The sequence below is a fragment of the Ciconia boyciana genome, chromosome 1, assembly GCF_034638445.1.
Source record: "Ciconia boyciana chromosome 1, ASM3463844v1, whole genome shotgun sequence".
In the NCBI taxonomy this organism is placed as follows: domain Eukaryota; kingdom Metazoa; phylum Chordata; class Aves; order Ciconiiformes; family Ciconiidae; genus Ciconia; species Ciconia boyciana.
The window spans coordinates 217508798-217523711 of record NC_132934.1 but is presented as its reverse complement, the minus strand read 5'-3'; positions in this window follow the sequence as shown (position 1 = coordinate 217523711).

The following is a 14914-nucleotide window of genomic DNA, read 5'->3' as shown; positions in this document are numbered from 1 at the left end:
GAACGCTTTTCTAGGTCCTCTGGATCTCTGGACCTTACCCCCTTACAGGGAGGAGCCCTGGAAGAGACAGAGAGAGGTTTTCTCTTCCAAGCACTCAAGCAAGTGATGGTGTGTCCCAGCACCAGTCACACCAGCACCACCAGCTCCTCCAGCTATCAATTACCCATGGCCAATGCCCAGAACATCCTGGGTATTTGTCTGTAGAAGTGATGAGTAACCCCTAATGGTAGCAGGAGCGGATCAAATCAGAGGAGCCATCCCATCATCTGTACTTGCCTTTAGGACTGAATTGCACAACACGCACTTTTGCTCTATCTTCAAATCGTCATCGTATCAGCAAGAAAGGGCCTCTGTATGAACACAGCCAAACATGGATTATTTTATACATGAACCCAGAAAATGTCATGGGTCTTCTTAAGTCATTATGAGACATCTACAGGTGACACATTGTGGTTAAAGATGGGATGGAAATTTAGACCGTATCTTGAAATCAGGTTTTGTATAATTATTCTGCGTAGTGAGAAGATTCCTTACCAAATAATCCTGTGGAGAAAATATTCTAGAGGCATTTATGTAAGTCCTATAAAAAGGCAAGTTCCTGGGTGTAAAGCTGGTTAGAGCAGGACCAGCAAAGCCCCTTCTCCCATGGGAGCAGCGCTGTCCTCCGAGGACATCTTTGCTCCTCACATGGGTACAGCTGTTCTGGCCAAGCTGCACTTGGCTGCTCCGAGGACATGCCCACAGAGACAGGGTTGGAGGCAGGGAATCTGTAGGGTGCTTCATCCCAGCTTGGTGGGGAACAAGTGTGGTCTGATGTTCTCCCTGGGTGACTTTGGTACTTCGGGGCTTGGTGTCCTCTCCTGGCTCTTTTTTCTGCCTCATTTTGTCACTGATGTTGGTTTGCTCCTGGTTTAGATTCCCATTTCCAGTCTCAGCTTGAGTCCTGCTTCAAGTCTTGGCTATAGGGCTCTAACCATTGAGCCAGATGATCATCCAGCCCCAAGACATTAAGAAATCACTTCTCCAGAGCAAAAGGAGCTTCTTCCATAAAAGCACAATAAGGCAGTGTCTGCACACAGGGCTTGTTCAGCCCTGGAAAGTTTGGGTTACTCACCACCTCTCATCTACAGACAAATCCAGAGGATGCTGCTGGCATTGGCCTTGGGGCAATCAGCCACTGCACTACAAACCCTCCAAGGACAGAGACCGTCCCACTAGAAAACAGAGGGGCTGCACATTATATATTATTGACTAAATGTGAGTCGCAGTCACTCCAAGGTAGCCGGGGGAGGATAATTTATTGTAATTTTCTGAATAATGAGCCTCCTCTACTTGTAGTAGGTTGTCCCCTGAGGTGGAAAACACTCACAGCTGGAGCTGCCTGTGCTTCAGCTCTTCTCTGATTCCCCAGCCCTGGAGGAGACCTTGGGAGAATGGAATGGAAATCAGAGCAACCTAAGGGCTGCTCCAAGTGAGGATGGGGATGGGTTTGGCTCACAAACACGTATGGAGGAAAGAAGCAGAAAAGTACCTTGTGCGCCCTGATGATCCTTTCGTGATCACTTCCCAAATCTGCCATCTACACTTTATGTTGCAGGTCTCTTCAGTGATCTGCCACATGAGAAATTTCTTGGCCAAAAATGGACCAGTGTTTTGGGGATGCCCAAGAACAGACCAACAGCTTTAGGGTATAAATGGAAAGGGGAAAATACTCCTCTCACGGGCCAACTTCCAACGGCTCTTTTCTGTTGGAATCACTTTCAGATTCATGGCAATCCTGATAACCCCATGTTCTCCAACTCCAGAAATTGAGATGATCATCAAAATATAGATACATGCATACACATATATATATGTAGACACAAGCACCAATAGTAGTATAGGTGATTATGGAGCTTTTGCTGGATCCAAATGAACAAAATAATATAATATTATCTGCGGAAGTGTGGATTGAGAAGAAGCATGATAATAGAAGACAGCTACAGAGAAGGGAATAATCTTGTCTTCATGTCCACAGTGGATGGGAAAAAAAGCAATGGGCCTAATTACAGTCAGGAAGATCTGGGTTAGGAACAGACTGGCTGGAAATGTTGTGGCGTCTTCATCACAGAGGGTCTTTAAGAGCACGTTTAACACCATGTCTGCCTGGTGACATATGACATGTGGACTTGATTGTCCCTTGAGATAAAGGGCATGGCCCCACCAATGTCTTAATATTGCATCCCAGCCCTATTTCTCTATGATTGCAGTGCTGGGAACAGTAATATCATCTCCATTCTCACCTCCACTGTTCTAAGAGGATTTCCGCCAAGGATGTGCCTTAGCTAATAGGCTTCGGCAGATCTTTCGTGAGGCCAGCTTTAGCATGACCTGCTAGGAAGTGATCAATACCTCTTCCTTCTTACTGATACCAGTGTCCAATGTTTTTGCCCGTTACTGGGTTTCATTGCTTCTACTGCTCTGTGCTGGTCAATACAAAACAAAGTGAGAAGGTAGGAGGCCTCCTTACCAAAATAAAGCTTTCAGTGAAGATTAAAGGTTTATTTCTGGACTGAGGTCCAGAAACCAGGCCCTCAGTGTGGGAGGTGAAGGCAGCTGGCTTTGAGGACTTACCGCTGTCTTCACTTCTCCAGCTCTTGGGCCTAGGATTTGGCTCTGTCTTAGGGCTTTCAAAGTTGTGTCCTGGGCTCCAGCTCTCTGAAGACCACAGAGAGTGTCTGGGGTCCAGATCTCTTTTCTCCCCACACTGATGAGCTGTGGGTAGGCCACATTGACTCAAATGCTACTTCTCTGGTACATGCAGAGCATTTCCAGCTTCAACTCTGTCCTCACAAATCTCCTCCCAGCCACAGGTTAAGAAGATGATAGAATAGTTTTATTGGTTCAGAGCAAAGGTCCAGCTACTTCAGTAGCATTTCTCCATTGGTGACCAACAGCAGATGCCTGGGAAGAATGGGACGAGCACAATGTAAAGGTCCTCCATAACACTTTCCCAGCTCCCAGAAGTTTGCAGTCTGGGTCTTCTTGACCAGGTGATATCTTTGTATTTAACAGTAAATCACATGAATGTTTTTGCCCAGTTCCCTTAGAAGATTTTTTCCAAACCTTTCATCTTCACAGCTGATATTATTTCCAAAGTTAGAAACTTTCACACATCTGGACTTTAAATTTGTTTTACCACACGGGAAAGAGATCTTGGAGTCCTTGTGGGTAGTGGGTAGTCCTCTGAAAAGGTTGTGTCTTTCTTAGCACTGGCTTGAAGAAGCAAATAGGATTATATGAATAATTAGGAAAGGAATAAAGAATGAAAAAGAAAGCATCTCTGTACAACTGAATAACCTAATGATGTGAGTTAATATTCAAACAATGAGTGAAGTTCTGGTCTGAGGAGGACAAAAAAGGATAATATCAGAGCTACAAACCTCTTCCATAGACGGAGGCACACGGTAGAAGTCCTCAACCTGGGAAAGAGATGATGGAGGGGATGGCAGCAGCGGTCTGTGAAACTCTGAACGGAGAGCAGAAGGTGGTGAAGCGATTGTTTCCTGGAGCTCAGGAAATGGGGAATATCCACAGAAATTTTTGGGCAGACAGTTTTGGAGCAAACCAAAAGAAGTTTTGCTTTGTTTTCCTTTTTTCCAGAGCACACTGTCAGCAGAAGCTGGGGTGGCCAAAAGCATGCAGGTGCAAGAAGAATAAAAAAAAATTGTGGAAGATAAAAGTCCACTGGACTTGTAAATGCAATACCTGAAATGCCATCTCCTGCTCTCCTGGAAGGGAAAATTACAGCAATGCCAGTCTTCCTCTGTTTTGTAAGTCCCACTGTTGACCATAAGTAGAGACAGGACATGGGCTGATGGACCTTCAGGCTGACCCAAAACCTACGTAAGCTCCCATGTCCTTCCTCAGGTCGCATCACCACTTAGCTGCTTGGGCTATGCAGGAATATGTGAACAAAGAAACATCCTTATTTTTGTAGGTTTTCTAAAAAGTAGCTTAAACCCCTTCCCGAGAGCAGTAGATGAAACCAAATAGAGATGATCTAGCATGAAAACAATCCCTTAGAACTGGGGTGCAATATGTGCAATCCCTGCACAACTGTATCAGTTTAAATTCTCAGTTTCTAGTCATCTGTCCTTTCTTATCCATGCAAGAGCAAACAGCTTCTTCATATGTACATGACCTCAAATGGGTAGCCTGAAATACTACCCAAATAATGAGAAGTGGAAGAGAAGTAGGCAAGTAAAATTCTAAATCCCCATAGCAGAGCAAAGGGGAAAGAAAATATCTGGGAAATATAATGAAATCCACACGCTTTATGACCTTCCACATCTCACAGGCCTTTACCTTCCACTCATTTGCCCCTGTATTTAAACTTATAATGTGTATTTGTCCCTGAAGACCTTCCAGAAAGGTTTGGGAATCCCAGGAGAGAGCTACTCCCTGTGGGAACTGGACCAAGTGGTTCATCCTAGGGCTGGATACTGGTCTAGCAGTCTGCTGGGACCCAGTTGGAAGCAGTGGAAAGCCCTGGGGCCGGCTGCAGAATGTGGCCTTTGGGGGTTACCATGAAGGAGAACATTTTCTGACTGTGAGGGAGAAGGAAGCCATGGCCAGCATGGAGAGGGAAGGATCTGGTGGTGGAGAAGGACATGTTTTCAGCGGAAAAGCCCTTTCTACTGACCCCAGCAGGGACTAGATCTGAGCTGAGATAAACAGGTGGCCACACTCTTCCTTGTTTTATTGTTGTGCCACCTCTCCTGCTGCTGCTCCAGCCATGCCCGGCCCTAAAGTTTGGCAAGGGAGAACCAGCAGCACGTCCTGGCATCATTAGTGTCATGTACCAGGGCAGCAGCGACCTCTGTGCTGCACACATGCTCTCAGCTAGACGTGAAATCCATCCCATCTCAGTCCTCAGCCAAAGGATGTGGACATCCCGGACACAAGGAGGTCTGATACAACAGGATTGCAAGTGTTTCGACAAGGGAGCTGATGCCAACTAGACTGGCAGGTTAAGAATGAATGAGAGGGGAAATAGAGACTAACAGAGATGGCCACCAAAAGAGGAGACGAGGCTGCAGGGACTGCTGAGCCATGGGGCTAACATGGAGAGGACTCTTGCTTTGTCTGCGTTATTTACACTTTCCAAGGAAGGGAAGAAGTTTTATACTAAGTATCTGTCAAATCTGGTCATCACCTCTTTACTTCTCATTTTTAAGTAAGAATTTAGCAATTCTGCTTGCTTGCTTTAAAATAAGCAGTAATTTCAGCTTGCTCGCTTTAAAATAATTGTAATTTCAACTTGTTTGACCTATTTCTTCTTAGATTGAAATTATTCCTTCTCTCTCTATATATATATCTATATGTATTAATAGAAACCCTTCTTAGACACTCCAGCATCACGGGATGAGATGAAGAGCCATTTAGAAGCTCTGTAGAGAGTAAAGAGAACCTAAGGTGACCTAAGATCAGGTTTAGTTCTTCAGCTTGTAGATGTCACCAACGAGTACCACCCTTATTCTGCATTTCCTGGCCTGATCCTGCAGCTAAGGGGTGCACAGAGAGCATTTGCAGAAATGGTCTTGCTGCAGTCAGCGTGTCTCCCTGGATGAGTAAAGGGTTGCAAGATTGGGTCTGTCTGGTGCCTACTGCCCACATGCATCTGTGGAACGACTCCGCTGGGATGCACAGGAGTTGTGAAACAAGGCTGGTACCTTTTCCCTGCAGACTTTGTTAATTCTGAATTGTTTTACATTTGGCTGTGATGCAACCCCCTAAATTTAACACCATGGGGGACTGAGGCACATCTAGTCCATTGATCCATCACACGTGATCTCTACATAGAGCTCTGCAATTGCAGGACTGTAAAAAATATTGCCGAAATGGTGTGCTTTTCATAGCACATGAATTGCAAGCTATTCTAACACTGCGGGAAGGCTCAGGTTATTGCTCAGACTGGCTGAGCCAGGAGCAATCAAAGCGCAATCCTCCTGCGGGATGTCTGCAAACTCTTTCTTGCTGTACAATTTGCAGAGTGCTGTGGGGACGGTTTGTTAGCTGACTTCCCGAGGGAAGGAGATGGATTTCTATTCCAAGATCCTTCTTCATTCATCAGGGGGAGGCATTTTCAACTGTGCATGGATTCTGGAGATGTGCTTTGAAATTCAAGAGCTAATATAAAATATCCAAGCATGCATGAGAGTCAAAGTCCCAGAGACAAATGCATTTTAGTAGCAGAGCCCTGCCAAGCAGGGTCTTCTGCTTTCTTAGTAGCAAGTGCCTAAGAAGAAACCTCAGTAGCAGGAAGAGCATGAGGAGAAATGTCAAGTAGGTCCCAGGTCTTTGCTGTAGTGGTTTTATGCTTTTCTCTTTGTATCTGCATTTCCAGTTTTGTAATTGAGAACTTAGCTCTTTTCCTTGCTAAAATAACCCTCAGTTTTAATTGGTGTTTACTGTTAACTCATGTAAAATTGGTGGCTGGTGAGCACACTTGCTTTAAAACAGCAAACTGAAACATTGCAAGCAACCCCTAAAACTTCCCTTCAGCTATTTCTGTAGCATAGAGAAGCAAAAACTTCAGCTTTTGATAGACAGAGGCACTTCAAGGCAAGAGCATTTTGCCTTCTCCCAGACTGACAACAGTGCATTCTGCATTCACAACTCCTGCATTCACAGGGGAGAGCTCTGGGACAGGGTGAAAGGAGGCAAAACTATGTTTACAAGGCATAATTAGCAAGCACGGGTCTGACTGCAGCTTTTCTCAAAGGTAAGTGCTTCTAAATGAGTATCTGCAGCAGATCTGGGGGGTCTTTTGGATGTCCTGGTAAATTTAAGATCGTTATTACTGATTTGTATTGCAGGAGCTTCTCACCCATGGTCCGAGGAGTATCACAGTAAGTTTTGAGTCAGTTAGTATCACAATCCTGCCATGTAGCTGGTGATAGAAGTTGCAGCCAGACTTAGCCAAGTGGGAAAACCTGTGAAAATACAGAAAAAAAGTAAAATCTCTGGTAGAAAGGGTGGAATTTGCCATAGCAAAGGAGACCAAAGCCCTGATGCTCACATGATGATGCTCACACCCATCCAGACCTCCAACATGCTTGGTGATGTGTGCAAGAGCACACTTTCTCCTTGGAAAGGAGATTCGCTTGGTCTGAGACCCTCCTGAGTCCCTTTGGTTGGCTCCCAACCCTTCATCAGCAGAACGCATTTGATTCAAGACCTCAAGGGGCAGCTTGGACAGACTAACTTGGGCCTCTGAGCTACGCATAAAACCCAGGTAAGTGAATGACAGTGTGTCCCTAAGCCTGTGGGCAGACCCATACCTCATGCAATGGGGAAAATGGTGCAGCAGATGCCATGTACTTCTCCTCTTGCATCTTTCCCCATTGCAAAGCAGCTCACACGAGCTCTGCTCCTGCAGGCTGAGGATGGGCCAAGGCAGCTTGAGCCAGATGAAATTCCAGTTGCAATGTTTCAGGGCTGGGATCCCTGCGCTTTCATGCTCATCCTCTTCCTCTTTTCCTTTGAAAGCCACATGCTTAGGGTCATCCACGTGCAGTCTTCATTTCCTCTCGTCCCGCTGAGACAAATCCCTGGGTGTAGATATGTACATGGTCTTAATGCCAAGGCAATGCCTGTTGTGTCCAAACTGAAATCTGGCGGTTCGCAATCCTAAGGGAGCCCTTTCTTATGTCTTAGAAAGATCACAAGTATCCTCCCAATTTCTAAGAAGCACCAGCTTTTCTCCAGCCAAGGAAAGAGACAAGCAGCAGATAATTCGGTGGAGAGACCCACCGGCTGGAGGGAGACAGTCTCCAAGGAAACAACCCAAAACCTCTTCTCATAGAGCAGAGGTACCCAGAATATATTATAGCTAAGCCTTGAGAAACCAAATACCCATGCAGCAGTGGTTAACTCGCCTCTTTGCTCTGTAGAAAGGTGGTCCCTTCTCACCAGGCTACTGTGCAAGGACAGGGCACATCTTTTCTTCTTCCCTGCTCCCCTAATAGAAGTCATCCCTTGCTCTGTGCAGGGCTGAAACCCTAAGGGAGGATTGCAGGAGTCTGGGGCAAAGGGAGGATTTCCCCAGCCTCCGCTTTTCTCTGCATGAAGCACATGGGTGCTGCTGCCCAGATGTCCCCAAAGGGCTTGGGAAGGTTTGCTACACCTGGTAAAGTCCTTTGAAGATGAAAAGAACCAGAAAGGGGCAAATCCCATGGGGCGACTCTTGGTTATGTCCATGCAAATTGAGGGTGGTTTGTAGGGTCAATTTTTCAGTTTTTCATCCATTTTTCCTTATTGTTTTGGGACTGATGGATCCTGCACAGGATTTGGGGCTGGAGCTGTCCTGCTGGCCCAGGGTGGTGGAGAGCCCTCGAGCGGTCGGGCTGGCTGGAAGGTCAGGGAGGGACAGACGGCCTCAGCTAATAGCATTACAGCCTTCCTCACTGGCCCCGGACGAGCCCGGGGATGGAGGGTGTAAGAGGCTTTCAACAGGGATTCGCCTGGCATGAGAACTGGGATCAAGGCAGGGAGGTGAGGAGGAGCACTTGCCATGGTTTCATCAGAAATGCATGGTCTGGGCTTGGATGGTCACCCCTCCAGGCTTTGTGCCTCAGTTTCCCCACCTGTGGTTGGAGGCAGGTGCTGTCCCAGGTTGCAAACACAGAGGTTTGAGGAATTCACAGAGAAGCCTTTAGGTAAATGCAGTCTTCGTCATAGGGGAGAGCTGAAAATGCTTGTGTTTTTGAGAAGTATAACACAAGATTAACGTGATGCTTCCTAAAAGAACATGGAAGTCTCCCACCTTTCAATAAAGGAAAACTATTTTTTCCCTACTATATTTAACCAGTTTCCCATGCCTCATTCCCCCACACCCTTCTTAACGAAGGAAGCAAACATAATCAAGAAAAACAGTAAAGTCACCTTTTTTTTTTGTGTGTGTGTGCCAATTCTTGTTTTGCAAAAACCTTGCAATTGGATACAAAGTGGAACTGTTTAACTGTCTATTACTAATTCTCCAGTGCTCATTCAGCACAGGGACCAAAGTTCTTTAGCCATACAGTTAATTTTTAGGTGCTCTAATTTTAGACTGTAGCTAGGCAGCTATACCCTGACTTGCTGCCAACAGCCAAAATCTGGCTTTGCTCAGTGACTTGCATAAATCTTCCTATCTGCCTGGTGGGGAAAAGTGAGGGTGGGGATTTTTTTTTTTAATTTATTTATATGTTTTATTTTGTTTTTAATGCTCTCCAGCACAAAGCTCGCTGTGAAGTCTCTCTTGCAGTTTTGGCCTGAACTTTGCTTCCACTTGTGAAAAAAGAGGTGTAAGTGCAGCAAAAAAGGACAAGGAATGGCTACTTTTCAAAACCTCTGTAATGTTAAATAACTTTTAACTCCATGAACAAAAAAGCAAGTGCTATGAAAATAGCTGATTTCAGCTTTGGGCTCCAAAGTGGTTGTACAATTAACCAGTGAGTTGCAGAGGACATACTCTTTGCCCCAATACTACCAAAAATAGTGGCTGTGTCTACACTGAACATAAGATGGGGGTTTGCAGCATTGGTGCTCCTACCCCAGACTGCACCTAATACACGGTGAGCCATCAGAAAGGATACAGGACCACCGTCCTACCGGTGGACAGAAGAACTGTGGGATGCACATTGGGGTTTGACCCTCTGCTCTTCCCTTCCCTGCACCAATGGGCTGCTCTTCAATCAAATTTGCTTTTAACACAGTCTGGATGAATGTAAACTTTGCCATGCTGGCTGAACGCTTGTTCTTTCTTTGTTTCTTTCCTTCGGATATCCAGGTGAAAAAGTCCCAGGGACGTGTTGATGCATGCCTGAGGTGCCCACACTACATGCAGAAATCCCTCTGGAGGAAAGGCTCTGCAAGGCTCTGTCTTGCAAACATCCCCTTCCTAAGCAAATTCTTTGAAGGACAAACCTGATAAATACCTGCAAGATAACAGCTCGGTGTGACACTGAGGTCTGGGGAGGGGAGGGTGTAAAGCATGACTTGGCTGAAAATCAAGCTGTGGGGTGGGGGCTTGGACACGTCTTTGGCCACATGAGGTGGATCCAGATCCAGGTGTAAGGGCCAACCAGTGCAATGACCGTGGTGGTGCTCAGACGTCTGCAGGTATCTCAGTACAGGCTCTGCTGAGCTCTCCAGGGGAGGGAGGCATTGCTCCCTGCTCCCTCAGCTCTTTCTGGCTCTGGACATGGTGGTGGATGTCTTTGCACCCTGGCAAAATATGAGCTGGCATCACTGGACCGTGCAGATGGCCTTGCCCAGAGTGACTTTATGCATTGACTTAATGCATTTATGCATTAACACATTGTCCTGTTAGGACAACGAGGGATGGGCCATGAAGAGTTTGTTGATGGGTTCAGAGATACCCCAGTCGACACTTATTCTGCATGTCTGAAATGTGGCTGATTCTTGCCCATATGGAAAAGACTCCTCTGGGGATGGAGCGTTGGAAAGGACCAGCCTGGGCTCCGAAAATCATAACAACTAACTCAAAAGCATGGGCAGAAAATAGAGTCCAGGCAGTGCTGTGCACCCGGGGTGACAAAACATTTCCCCCCCCACATTAACGAACAGGACCTGCAGGATCCCACCAGAAGCCACAGCCAGGAAGCAGGAGAGACCAAGGGGAGCTTTGAAGCTGACGAATTCAAGACTAAGGAAAGGTGGTAAGGACCAAGTATGAAATTCCTGCAACCACCTAAATCTGCAATGCTTCTCCAGAAGGATACAGCAGCTTAGTTCCCCAGAAAGCTTGTGCCTTAGTTTCCCTCTCCATACCCAGGGCTTACACAGCTTTTGGGTTGATTTGAAGCTCTGTAGAGAAGCAGGTGATGTGTGGGGATGTGGGAACGCACCTCTTCTCCCTCAGCTCAAAATTCAGGTCCATCACTTGGGCGATGTATGAGCCAAGAGCACACTTCCATAAATATTACGTGGGCTGAGAACTGTTCCCATTGAGGCAGGAAAAAAGATGGAGGGACAGATGGACCCTCCTGTGACTTTCTGCTACCTCTGTACAAAATGCTAAAAATACCCTCGGGGAGGTGATGGATGGACCTTCGTCAAGGCGGGTGCAGATGACTGAGCAATGTTTTGCCAGCATCGCTGCTTGTGAGTGCCTCCCAAGTGGCACCTTGAGGCTCAGGTTACATTTTGGGCTCATGTGAGCAGTTCCTGGGCTCCCATGGCTGAATTAACTGGCAAAGGAAGAGGACACAAGGTCTTGGAGGGAGAGTGGAGAGCCCCAGAAGTGAGCACCGTAGGCAATACACACCGCAAAGTAAGCTTGGCCAAGGTCACGTTTATGGCAGGTAGAAAAATAACCGCTGCAGGTGTAAGAAGGGGTCTCGTCGCTGTTTTACCTCCTTGGCAATTTGACAAAGCAAATCTAGCTGGCTGGCTGACTTGGGTTCAAACTCCTCGTTAAATCCAAGCCCTTATCGTCTGGTTTGTCGTTTACATCACTGATGATAAGACTTCCGTCGCTCCCGGTGAGGGGATGACTATGGCTCAGAGGAAAATGCAGGGATGAAAGCAGAAGCAATCTGGAGGTCCCCGTGGTCTGGTGAGAGGTCTTCGGTGGGGCACAATTTGGCAGCAGAAACTTTGTGTGCTTGCCAAGTCCTCCTGCTCAACGCAAAGCTTTCCCTTTCCATGAGGATGCTCCTCACACACCACAAGCGGTCTGAAATGAGAGCAGACCTTATTTCCAACCTGAATTCATCTCACTGCAGACATCAGAAGAAATACACGGTGAGCTGGACCTGATTGTGGTACCTGAGCTATGGTCTCTGCCAGAGAGATGGCCCCATCATGTTCTCAGTGGGCTCAGGAGGAGAAACTGGGGAGAAAAGGCCCTTTTCAGATGTTGTGGTTGCAGCCTGTGCAGACAGAGATGGTTGGATTAACGGATAACCCTGGCAGCTGTAAACCCTCTGTGTTTAAGGCTTGTATCAGCCCTGGAAACAAAAATCTACTAAAAATAATACTGCCCGGAAAGAGACAACTTAAAAATCCATAAACAGAGGGTTAACCACAGGCAGGGAAATGACTCTATGTTTTTAAGTCAGAGAAGGAGAATTACAAAGACAGATAAGCTCAACTTGAGTGGATGTGTACCAACACACCAAATACAGGCCGTTTCATACATGCATCCAAACATTTGGCCCCTGGGTGAAGATGCTGAAGACTTTGAAAATAGGGCATTTTCTGCTGCTAAGTAACCATATAGAAGCAAAGCTACAGAGCTGTACACCAACAACTGACTCAAAGTACTGCAAACCCACCCCACACCTTACAAACAGTTCTCAAGTCCCTGAACAGAAGCAGGAAGAGAAAAATCAATGTGTCCTCAAAAGCTTTATTCACTAGGCATTGCCCTAAAAATTCAGTACATGCATTAAAAAAAAAAAAGTGACTGCGTAAAGGTGCGTTGCTGCTTTGCTGTGAGATTCAGTTGCTGCTAAAACACCAAAAATAAAGGCATCTAAAACTATTGTGCGTTGTTCTTGGCTGCAGAGAGCTGGAAGACTGGCTCCTGCCCATGTTACTCTGTCCACAACCCATGTTTTTCAGGCTCAGGTGAAGTAATAGTAGGGTATTTGAAAGGATGTTATTGTTCAAGAATAATCGTGCCAGACATACGGGTTAATAATAGACAAGGTCATATATCTCCTGCACCAACGTAAGCACCGAGCAAAACAAACCACGTGCATTTCCAAAACCGTCTATCGAGCTAGCAACGCGGTGCGTGGCTTCTCGGTGGGAAAAAATATCCCTGTGGGGAACAGAGCCAAGATATTTCTAATCTATTATTCGGGACTGTTTTCTGATTTTCAGTGAGCTGAACGGGAGAGGAAAACAAAAAAAGTTGCAGGACAAGTACTGGTAAAACAAGTGAAACGGGAGCTGGGTCGCAGCCAGCTCCCTGCCGCTGCTCAGGTCGCGTGAAGGCAGAGGCTGTTCCGGGGCTCAGCCGTGTTGTCACGGATCCGGGCTCAACTTTTCCTTCCTCCCAAGAAATGCGGTGTCACAATTTGCACCTGCAAGTCACGCGTTCAAGCTGCTGCTCAGCCAGGGGATACGGTGGTTGTGTCTTTACTCCTGCAAGTTGTGATACTCCATCAAGCACTGAGGGGGGTTTTATTATTAATTTTTTTAAATTTATTTTATTAATGCATCCTTCCAGGCTGGAACCCCACTGCAGCATACAGAGCAAGAAGATGATCAGGATTCAGAGAATTTGCACCCAAAATGCATGAAAAGGTGGGCATAGGTCAATAGAATGATGATGGATCTGGACACATGATGGTCCCAGCACACTCACATTTTTCTGTCTACCTATCTCACACTGTCACAACCTGGCAGTACAATTTTTTGCTGGTTTTTATTCCGGTTACGATAAGAAAAGCTACCTCAGTCCTTACTTTGCTTGCAGATAACTCTATTTAAGTTAACAGGGGGCACAGACAGGCAATAGACCATTCGCCTTTCACTCAGCAGTATTTTAGTGGTGATTTATTTCTGTTCTGGGCTCCCTTTTGGAGGTCTTATCCAAGAGCTGTTGGGCAAGACCCTTTCTTCAGACAGGCTCTTGCAATTTTCCATTTTTATACATATTTCAACAGGCCACTACAACTTTTGGAAGACAGCCATTTGGCCAAATGGGGACTGAACAAGTCCTGGTGCCAGTTTGACTCAAAAAGATGGGTATGGGAATGCCTCAGGGGACTGAGAAAAAAAAAAAATCACACTCTTTCACCTCTGAATTTCTGATCTAAGCTCTCCATAGCTAAAAATATGACTTTTTTGTGAAACACACTGCTAGACACATCTCTCAGCCAAAAAGTGGATGTTGTGGTGGCATCCCCAGGAGTAACAGGAAAAAACTGCTGGCTCAGCAAGGCATGATCCTGTTCCCACCCTAAAAGCCAGGCAAAAGTTGAAGAGTTTTTGGGGGTGTTTCGGTGGTGATTGCTACCTGTCCTCTGCATATGGGGAGCTCTGCAAGTTTGTTGCTTTCAATGGGATCTTCCTTGAGGGATCTCAGAGTGCTTCTCAACTGCAGATACTTTTTATTTTCTCCAAATTACAGAAGATGAAACTAAGATTAGGAAAGGTGTAGAGGCCTGATCCTTTGCCCAGGGATGTAGCAAAATCCTCCCTTTAACCACAGGGCCAGACATAACCCCATTATAAAGATTTTGGTTTAATGTCTTGGGATCTGGGACAGACCCATCTGTTACCAACTGTAAAAATCTACGGAAATCTCTTGGCAAGTGCAGCTACGTTAAAACCTTGATGCAAACCTAAATGACACCTTGTTTCTTATGGATCTCTTGAGTAGATCCTTAAATGTCTTGTTAGGAGAAGAAAATGAGGCTAGGTCAGTGGTTTGGGGATACCTGCAGGCTATCTTAATAAAATAAAATTTAATGAATCCATGAAAGCTTCTGTTAATCAAATTTCTAGGATTTTCTCTTTTCTACCTTTTGTCTGAATTTCACAGAATCACAGAATCACAGAATTGTTTAGGTTAGAAAAGACCTTTAAGATCATCGAGTCCAACCGTAAACCTAACACTGCCAAGCCCACCACTGCACCATGTCCCTAAGCACCTCATCCACACGTCTGTTAAATACCTCCAGGGATGGCGACTCCACCACTTCCCTGGGCAGCCTCTTCCAATGCTGGACAACCCTTTCGGTGAAGTAAAATTTCCCAATATCCAGTCTGAACCTCCCCTGGCGCAACTCGAGGCCATTTCCTCTTGTCCTATCACTTGTTACTTGGGAGAAGAGACCGACCCCACCTCCCTACACCCTCCTTTCAGGCAGCTGTAGAGAGTGATGAGGTCTCCCCTCAGCCTCCTTTT